A 10636-nucleotide genomic window follows, 5' to 3' on the forward strand; every position below is an offset into this window, starting at 1 on the left:
ATGCGATTATCACGCCTTCGGCCCTTAAAAAGGCCTTAAATGGACGACGATTCCTTTCGGACGAGGCTGTCTAGCAGTCAGTTACGGACTTCTTCAAGCAGCAGGACACAGGGTTTTATCAAGCGGGTATCTTCGGCCTGGTGCGTAGATGGGATAATTGGCCGAATGATCACAGCGATTTTGCTTGATTGACATACCGATTCTGAACTGTACAGCCTTCTAACGGAAACTTTTTGATCTGTCCTTATACACTACTGGACATTAAAATTGCTACACCACGAAGATGACGTGCTACAGATGCGAAATTTAACCGACTGGAAGAAGATTCTGTGATCTGCAAATGATTAACTTTTCAGAGCATTCACACAAGGTTGGTGCCGGTGGCAACACCCACAACGTCCTGACATGAGGTAAGTTTCCAACCAATTTCTCTTACACAAACAGCAGTTCACCGGCGTTGCCTGGTGAAATGTTATTGTGATGCCTCGTGTAAGGAGGAGAAATGCGTACCATCACGTTTCTGACTTTGATAAAGGTCGGATTGTAGCCTATCGCGATTGCGGTTTATCGTATCGCGACATTGCTACTCGCGTTGGTCGAGATCCAATGACTGTTAGTAGAATGTGGAATCGTTGGGTTAAGGAGGATACTACGAAACGCCGTGCTGGATCCCAACGGCCTCGTATCACTAGCAGTCGAGATGACAGGCATCTTATCCGCATGGCTGTAACGGATCGTGCAGCCACGTCTCAGTCCCTGAGTCAGCAGATGGGGACCTTTGCAAGACAACAACCATATGCACGAGCGACGACGTTTGCACCAGCATGTACTATCAGCTCGGAGACCATGGCTGCGGTTACTCTTGACGCTGCATCACAGACAGGAGCGCCTGCGATGGTGTACTCAACGACGAACCTGCGTGCATGAATGGCAAAACGTCATTTTTTCGCATGAATCCAGTTTCTGTTTACAGCATCATGATGGTCACATCCTTTTTTGGCGACATCGCGATTAACGCACATTGGAAGCGTGTATTCGTCATCGCCATACTGGCGTATCACCCGGCGTGACGGTATGGGGTACCATTGGTTACACGTCTCGGTAACCTCTTGTTCGCATTGACGGCACTTTGAACAGTGGACGTTACATTTCAAATGTGTTACGACCCGTGGCTCTACCCTTCATTTGATCCCTGCGCAGGATAATGCACGACCGCATGTTGCAGGTCCTGTACCGGCCTTTCTGGATACAGAAAATGTTCGACTACTGCCCTGTCCAGCACATTCTCCAGATCTCTGACCAATTGAAAACGTCTGGTCAATGGTGGCCGAGCAACTGGCTTGTCACAATACGCCAGGCACTATTCTTGGTGATCTGGGATATCGTCTTGAAGCTGCATGGGCAGCTGTACCTGTACACGCCACCCAAGCTCTGTTTGACTCAATGCCCAGGCGTATCAAGCCGTTATAACGGCCAGATGTGGTTGTTCTGGGTACTGATTTCTCAGCATCTATGCACCCAAATTGCGTGAAAGTGTAATCACATGTCAGTTCTAGTATAATATATTTGTCAAGTGAATACTCGTTTGCCATCTGCATTTGTTCTTGGTGTAGCAATTTTAATGGCCAGTAGAGTAGTTCGAATTTCACAGCAACAAGCAGAGTACTTAAATACTAACCAAGAAGGTTCAGATCGAAATTAGTTTGGACTAATTACGGGAATGTGTGCACGTCATCTCGAGTATAGGCGAAAATCGCCGTCCCCTGATACAGGATACCAGCCATGGCGTTCATAATAGCGTCCAGGACGAGCGAGGAGTCACCTATCACGGTAGTGCAGTGCTGCTGACGGGGAAAGGAAGTAGTTTCAGAGCGTGCCTCGCTGAGAGCTGACGAAGCATAAACGCAAAGAAAAGTTCCTCGTCTCGCGTGTGAGGACCTCGTACAAGTTGTACTGGAGAACGGCGAGTATTTAGTGTCGGACTCCGTCGGCAGTACGCACTGCTGGGAGCAGACAGTAAACCTTAAGAACGAGACTAAAGCCCCCCGATGTCTTCGATAAGTCACGTTTATAGGGCGGCACGGCTTCGTTTACGGTTCCGCCGGCCTTATCTCTGCCGCCACGCTCCCTGCCCGATAGCTTTGCTGCCGCAACCGACTTCCTTGACGGAGTGCTGCGTGTGTGTGGTAGCGGCGGAGATGATGAGCTGTTTGGCCCGGACGACATAACGAGTAATCGAGTGTGGTTAACGGTCCCTGGGCGGGAGTGACTGAGCCGCCATAAACGTCAACAATAACGTGTGACTCTGAACGGCCGACTGACGTGGCTTCAGCTGGCTTCTTGGCCAAATGGAGAGTAATAAGTGACTCAGCTATTGATTTTAATTACTGAATCGTCTCTCTGTTCTTCAGAATCCATGAGGCTAGTTACGACTGATATGAATAATTTTCGTCCCTTTAGTTAGAAAATATGCAGATGTAACTCCAGAAAGGAAGGGAGATTAGTGTTCAACGTTCCGTCGTCAGTGAGTTCATTACAGTCGCAGCAGTAGCTCAGATTAGGGAAGGGTGAGGAAGGAAATCGGTCGTGCTATTTCAAACGAACCAGCCTGGCGATGATGGCATATCACAGAAAACTTAAATCTGGATGGTCGGACGGGGTTTTGAACTGTCGTCATCACGAATGAGAGTCCAGTGTGCTAAGCAGTGCGTCACCTGCCCCGGTGGTGTACCTCTTAGATATTGCAGGTTTTTGTGGGCTTGTCTAAATAAAATTAATTGTAAATCGTGTAGTTTACTTCCATCGAGTGTACGCAGTTTTTTTCCCACTACTGAACTCTCACTTTTGGCTCTGAAGTAATCTCAACTTCTTCGGAACACAAAAGTATTTCGAATGCCTTGGTGTCATTTAAGTATTTTTGATTTACTTTAATGTTTTCATCTACGAATAGTTAACTGGGCTCTGAGCACTATGGGACTTAACTTCTGAGGTCATCAGTCCCCTAGAACTTAAAACTACTAAAACCTGCCAGAGGCAGGATTCGAACCTGCGACAGTAGCGATCGCGCGGTTCCCGACTGTAGCGCCTAGAACCGCTCGGCCACCCCGGCCGGCCGAATACTTATCTGCTGAGCACCTTCGATAGTCTGTCTTATTTATTTTGATCTACATGTGACCACATACGTGCGAAATCCTCCTGCCCCATATCTTGCCAAGTTAAAAATTTTTAGGCATTATCTATCTGGTTAACGTGACACGTTTCCGGTATTTTTTAAAAACTTCTCTCCTCACTACTCTTTCAAGTGCCTTGGGATTCCATTGTCTTGTTAATCTTTAACTTCCTACTTCTTCCTCAGATTGCTGAAGATGGTAGTCCTTCTCTACACACTCAGCCTTCAAGGCGACAGTTTTCCCAACGATGGATCACTTGGTGTTGACAGTTGGTGTAGACGATCCACCTTTTGGGCGTTCGGGGAACGTTCCATCTCAAAAATTACCTCAACTTCATTCTGGAAAAGTGATTCCAAAATTACTAACCTAATGTGTGAATGCCCAGATCCAGATGAGATGCTACCTGCAGACACAGAATAACAGGAGAATTAAAGAGGGAGGTGTGAGCTTGCACTTAGAAATATGCGCTGAAGACCCAGAGAAACGGGTACACCTGCCTAATATTGTGTAAGACCACCGCCAGCACGCGGAATCGCCGCAACACGACGTGGCATGACCTCAACTAATGCCAGAAGTAGTGCTGGAGGGAATTGTCACCATGAGTCCTGCAGGGATGTCCATACGAGGGGTGGAGATCTCTTCTCAACAGAACGTTGCAAGGCATCCCAGATATACTCAAATATGTTCATGTCTGGGGCGTTTGGTGGCCAGTGGAAGTGTTTAAACTCTGAAGAGTGTTCCTGGAGCCTCTCTGTAGCAGTTCTGGACGTAACGCATTTTCTGCGGAAATTGCCTGTAGAACCCATGGACATGAATGTAGGTGATCAGACGGGATACGTAGGTGTCACCTGCTAGAGTCGTATCTAGACGTATCAAGGGTCCCATATCACTCCAGCGGCACACGTCCCACACCATTACACAGCCTCCACCAGCTTGAACCGTCCCATGCTGACATGCAGACTCAATGGATTCATGTTGTTGTCTCTATGCCCGTACACGTCCATCCGCTCCACATAATTTGAAACGAGACTCGTCCGACCAGGCAACATGTTTGCAGTCATCAACAACCCAGTGTCGGTGTTGATGGGTCCAGGCGAGGCGTAAAGCTTGGTGTTGTGCAGTCATCAAGGGTACACCAGTGGGCCTACGCCTCCGAAAGCCCATATCGATGATGTTTCATTGAATGGTTCGCACGCTGATGCTTGTTGATGGTCCATCATTGAAATATGCTGCAATTTGCAGAAGGGTTGCACTTCTGTCACGTTGAACGATTCTTTTCAGGCGTCATGGGTCCCGTTCTTGCAGGATCTTTTTCCGGCTGCAGCGATATCGGAGATTTGATGTTTTAGCGGATTCCTGATATTTGCAGTCCACTCGTGAAATGGTTGTACGGGAAAATACCCACTTAATCGCTACCTCGGAGATGTTGTGTCCCATCATTCGTGCGCCGACTACAGCACCACGTTCAAATTCACTTAAAGCTTGATAACCTGCCATTGTAGCAGCAGTAACCGATCTAATAACTGCGCTAGACACTTGTCTTATATAGGCGTTGCCGATCGCAGCGCCATATTCTGCCTGTTTACATATCTCCGTATTTGAATACGCATGCCCATACCAGTTTCATTGGCGCTTCAGTGTATAAACTGATCCATTTGATACGGTAGAATGAGAGATTGCCAAAACAGTGGAAACTGGCCACAATATGCCCGACATTCTCGAAGGGAAGGAAAGTGGAATGTTGTACGCACAGAGGAATCAGCTTGCTGAATGTAACCTACAATATACTGCCCATCATTATCCTGAGAAAATAACAAAAAATTCTTAGAGAACAACATAAAAGAATACCAAACTGACTTTCGACATAACCGATCAACAATAGACAGCATTTTTCCACTAAGAAATTTGTTAGAAAAACACTGAGAATATGACAAAAATACCGACAGTATGTTCGTCGATTTTCAAAGTGCTTACAACAGGATCCGTAGGAATATCCTATACGATGCACTGTACGACTCAGAATCCTTGAGAAGCTAGTGAGAATGGTGCAAACTTGTGTGGATGGATCAAGAGAAGCAGTGCGTTTCCGAATGGTCACGTTAGAAAGGTTCGAGACTGAGACAGGTTTCGGAGAAGGGGAATCTCTCTCAAGTGTTATGTTAAGTGTCATTTAGAAACAGTAATAAGGATTGTAGGCAACAGGAATTGGCTGGAGAAAAGATGGATGGTAATTTCAGCAGTCTCACATATGCAGATGATATAGTACTGGTAAATGAATCAATCCGCAAGTTGAAGGAAATGTACCAGAAAATGGACAACTATGCACAGAAGGTTGGTCTAAAGGTGAATCAAGACAAAACCTGTTCATGTGGTCAGGAAGAAGGAAAGAGTAGCAACAATTTCTTCATACAGTTGATTTGAGGTTCAAGAGAACTCACAAGTTCAGATACTTGGGATCTTGATTTACCAGCAACGACAGCATAGAAATGGACATCAAGGGAAGAACAGCAGTCGGAACGAAATTCTTGTATTTCTTCACGGAGACGCTCAGCTCAAAACACGAAAAGGAAAAATTACCAATATTTGAAAGAAGAGTAATGAGGAAGATGTGGGGTTCAAAAAATGGTTCAAATGGCTCTGAGCACTATGGGACTTAACTGCTCAGGTAATCAGTCCCCTAGAACTTAGAACTACTTAAACCTAACTAACCTAAGGACATCACACACATCCACGCCCAAGGCAGGATTCGAATCTGCAACTGTAGCAGCAGCGCGGTTCCGGACTGAAGCGCCTAGAACCACTCGGCCACAGTGTCCGGCGTAGGGAAAGATAATTGAATCTCTGACTACCTGTCGTATGAGAACGCTACCATTACTACGATGAACTGTTTCTGTAAAGAATTTCATACCAACGTCCTGCAGTTTGTTAAGACTTACAAAATCTCACAGATTTATGTATATTACACAGTAGACTTGGTAGAACGAAAGAATTAAACTTGGAAAACAAATGTGCTTTTTGTGTGTTGATGGGCATATAATGCTTTACGTCATTGGAGATAAGCTGGGACAGTGAACAGACGAAGCCAGTAGAGAAAGTTTAAAAGGGGACCTATAAAATCAACTGCAGTAAGATAATGGTAATGTTCGAACACGAAAACGTAGAAATTAGTAATGAAGTCATAGAATCAGATGACTGAACGGGCAGCAAAAGAAATACACTGAATAAATAACGTAGGGAGTGTATTTGGTAAACTAAACAGGATTCTCAGAACTAATCTTCTAATATGTCTGAAAAGCATTGTTTTTAATAAGAGTGACTCAGAGTCGCAGATATTAGGGAGGGGGGGGGGGGGGAATATAATTTAATAAACGCGTTTATATTTTTAAGCATATCAGTTCCCTAGTTTGTTAGGTAGTTTTGAGAAATATACACTGAGGCGACAAAAGTCATGGGACAGCGATACATATATGTACAGATGGCAGCAGTATCACATACAAAAGATATAAAAGGCAGTGCACTGGCGCAGCTGTCGATAGTACTCCGGTGATTAATTAAAAAAATTAATTAAAAAACTGCACGATGGCAGTTAATAGACTTTGAAGGCGAAATGGTGGTTGGAGCTCAACGCACGGGACTTTGCTTTTCGGAAATCGTTAGGGAATTCAATATCCGAGGTCCACAGTGTCAATGGTATTCCGAGAATACGAAATTTCAGGTCTTATCTCTCACCACTGTCAACACAGTGGCCGACGGCATCGGCATTTGATTAGACTTGTCAGTGCTAACAGGCAAGCAACACTGCGTGAAATAAACACAGATATCAGTATGGAAAGTATGACGGATGTATCCGTCAGAGCAGTGTCCCGAAATTTGTCGTTAAGGGGCTGTGGTAGCAGATGACCGATGCGAATGCCTTTACTGAGGGCACGACGTGTCCTGCAGCGCCACACCTGGGCTTGTGGTCACATCGATTGGACCCCAAACGACTGGAAAACCGTAGACTGGTCAAATGAGGCCCGATTTCAGTCGGAAAGAGCTGGTGGCAGGGTTCGAGAGTGGTGCAGACCTCACAAAGCCATGGACCCAAGTTGTCAACAAGGGACTGTTCAAGCTTGTGGTGGCTCTATAATGCAGTGGGCTGTGTTTACACGGAATGAATTAGGTCCTCTGGTCAAATTGAAACGAACATTGACTGAAAAACTGCAATGAATTCAAAATAATAACAAGCTATGTTTAACACAGGTTACTCTTCAGTTTCTAGTTTGACAGCCAGCTCACTTGCGGACTCGCCAGCTGTGGAGACCATTCCAGCCAGCTGAAGACCCCCATTCCCATGCCGACTGTACCTGCTGCCAGCAGCAAATCATACGTGACTCTTGACCCCACAGGTATAACGAGCACAGTACAGGAAGTTGAGTAAGGCTCGATATTTAGTTTCATGTTTCATGGATACATTTTATGATTAATGATAATGATGTGAAACCAGTCGTTTTACAGTCACATTACGCAATCTACCAAGCACCTTTTAAACATTACGAAAATAAAATAGACATTTTTCTAGGGAAAATTTAGATGTGCAAATAGTCAAATATTTTATATAAGTTAGTAAATGATCAAAAATTTTTCTGGCAACGTTGTGCACCCCTTTTTATGCTAAAGACAATCTTAATGTGGACTAATGAATGTCAGTTTTTCATCTGGTGTTGTAATAACGTACATTGTTGTTCCTTTCGAAACGAAGAGATTATTTACAGCGTATTTCATGAGGGAATAAACACAATGACGGAAAAAATAGGAACAACGAGAACGAGTTGTGCGTTATCAACAGAAGTTGTCAGAAAAACGTCAATCTCTCTTTCAGATGTAGAAATACGCCTACATAGAAAATTGCTCTCCACTCAAATTTAGCGCCACTCACGTAAGTGTGGCGCTGGTTGCACCAATGTGAGGATTCAGACCAAGTTTGCTTCAAACATTTGTTGCCTTTGAGACTGACCGTAGTGATTTGATGTTACTCAAGAATATCTGCAAGGTGGCAAAGAGGCCATTATCAACACCTCACTGAGTTAGAACGAGATCGTGTAATAGGGCTACAAGGAGCAGGATGTTCCTTCTGCGATACTGCAAAGACTTCGCAAGAATGTAGCCACTGACATGATTGTTGGCAGTGGTGATCACGAGCCTCTACAGTCGCAAGAAGACCGGGTTCCGGACAGCCACGTGGCACTGCCGAAAGGGAAGACCATCGTGCTTGGCGTACGGTTTTGGCGCATCATACTGCATCTGCAACAGCAATTTGAGCAACAGCTGACACCACAGTGACACGACGAACTGTTACAAATCGGTTACTTCAGTCATAGCACCGAGCCAGACTCCCTGTAGCGTGCATTCCATTGATCCAAAGCACTGCCGTTTGGAACCTCAGTGGTGTCAAGCGATGGCTCATTGGAGGGCAGGGTGGACGTCTGTTCTGTTTGCTCATTGAAGCTGGTTCTGCCTCGGCGGCAGTGATGGCCGTGTGTTGGTTAGAAGCAGACTGGTTGAGAGCCTGCAGACAATCTGTCAGCGTGCTGGACACACAGGAACCACACCTGGAGTTATCATTTGGAGCGGGATTTTTTTATAACTAGTGGTCATCCAACACACCCTGACTACAAACCTGTACATCAATATAGTGATTCGTCCTGATGTTCTGCCATTCATGAACAGGATTCCAGGAGGTATTTTCCAACATGCCTCTGTCGTAACCCAACATGCTCCACCGAGGGTCGAGATGTTGTCTGGCCTGCTGGATAGCCAGATCTGTCTCTAATCGAGCACATGTAGGACATCATTGGACGACAACTCCAGCATGAACTGTCTCTGTACTGACAGGCTAAGTCCAATAGGCATGGAACTCCATCCCACGGACTGACATTAGGTACGTGTACAACACAATGAATGCACGTTTGCATGCTTGCATTCAACATTCTGGCGACTACTCTGATTACTAAAGTACGAGCATTTCATATTAGCAAAGGCTTGTCTCACGCTTACATTAACAGACGATCTTGCAGTGTTAATCACCTAAATATGTTACCTAGACACATCTACTCCAGAAATCTCATTACTGTACATTAATTATTTTTTGTTGTTGCGATTTTTTCGATCAATGTATATTCTAAAGCAGTAGTTAAGATGCGTATCGCCTTAAACAGGTGTCTAAAAGATTATCGAGAGTAAGCACCGAATTTTATCTTGACAGCATGCTTTTGAGCAATGAACGCTTCCTTCCTTACAGATGATTTACTCCAGAACACTGTTCCATATGATATTATAGAATAAAAATATAGAAAATATGTCAGCTTACTGATTTGTCTCCTCCTGCGATTTGCAACGATTCTAAGTCCAAACGTAGCTGAACTAAGTTCTTTTTATAAGTTACAAAATTGTTTTCACCAGTTTCAGTTTTCACCAACATGTACAACGAAAATTTTTGAAGTTTCCACCTTAGTCATTATTTCCTCACCATGTGTGACACATATCATTCGTGTAGTACCTCTAGATGCGCAGAACTAAATATATTGTGTCATATGAAATTGAGAGTGAGACGATTCTCTGAAAATCGCTCAATAATACTTTCGAGAACAATATTTACCACTTCTTCTGTTTGAGTATGTATGCTTTCTGGTTGATTACAACATTTCTGCCATCCGTGAACATTTCTGCTTATTGTATATTATATGGGAGGTCGCTGACTTATATGAGGAACAACAGTCGACCTATGATTGAGCATTGTGGAGATCTATAAGCGATTTCTTCTCAGTGAGAAGAACTTTCTATGCTGAATTAGTTGAATTACTAAGTGCAGCTTTCAGCATTCTTTTGATTAAATATCGTTGGCTATATTAGTTAAATAACGTCTCAGTTCACTGAGTAGAATATTGTACCAACACCAGTCAAATGCCTTACATATCCCTCAAAAAATTAGATTGGGTGTTCTTTTACTATTTAATGCTTGTAAAATTTGGCGGTGAATGAGTAAATCCCATTCTCAGTTGAGGAAGTTTCTAAAATCGAAGCTCTGGTTTATGCTGCGTATTTCTGTGCTCAGTTGGAATACTAATAAAGAATACATTACCTTTTCAAAAATTTGGGAAACGTAAGTAGTGAAATGGGTCGGTAGTTATTGACATCTTTCCTGTCATCTTTCTTATAGAGGGGTTTAACGAAATCATATTTCAGTCTCTCTGCAAAAATACTCTGAGTTAGATGGAAGGATCTTACAGGCACTCAGTGCCAAGGTTATCAGTGCCCCTGAGTTAGTGAAGGATAATATATTTCAGAAAAGACAATGTTTATTATATTTGAACAAGACTTTAGTGCTATTTTGTTAACACTATCAAATCGATATGAAGTTTTATTTTTGAAAGAATTTACATTGCATAATTTTCTTAAATTCAGAAGGATAAATGAGTGAGACATTT

Source organism: Schistocerca cancellata, chromosome 6, assembly GCF_023864275.1.
Source record: "Schistocerca cancellata isolate TAMUIC-IGC-003103 chromosome 6, iqSchCanc2.1, whole genome shotgun sequence".
Taxonomy (NCBI): domain Eukaryota; kingdom Metazoa; phylum Arthropoda; class Insecta; order Orthoptera; family Acrididae; genus Schistocerca; species Schistocerca cancellata.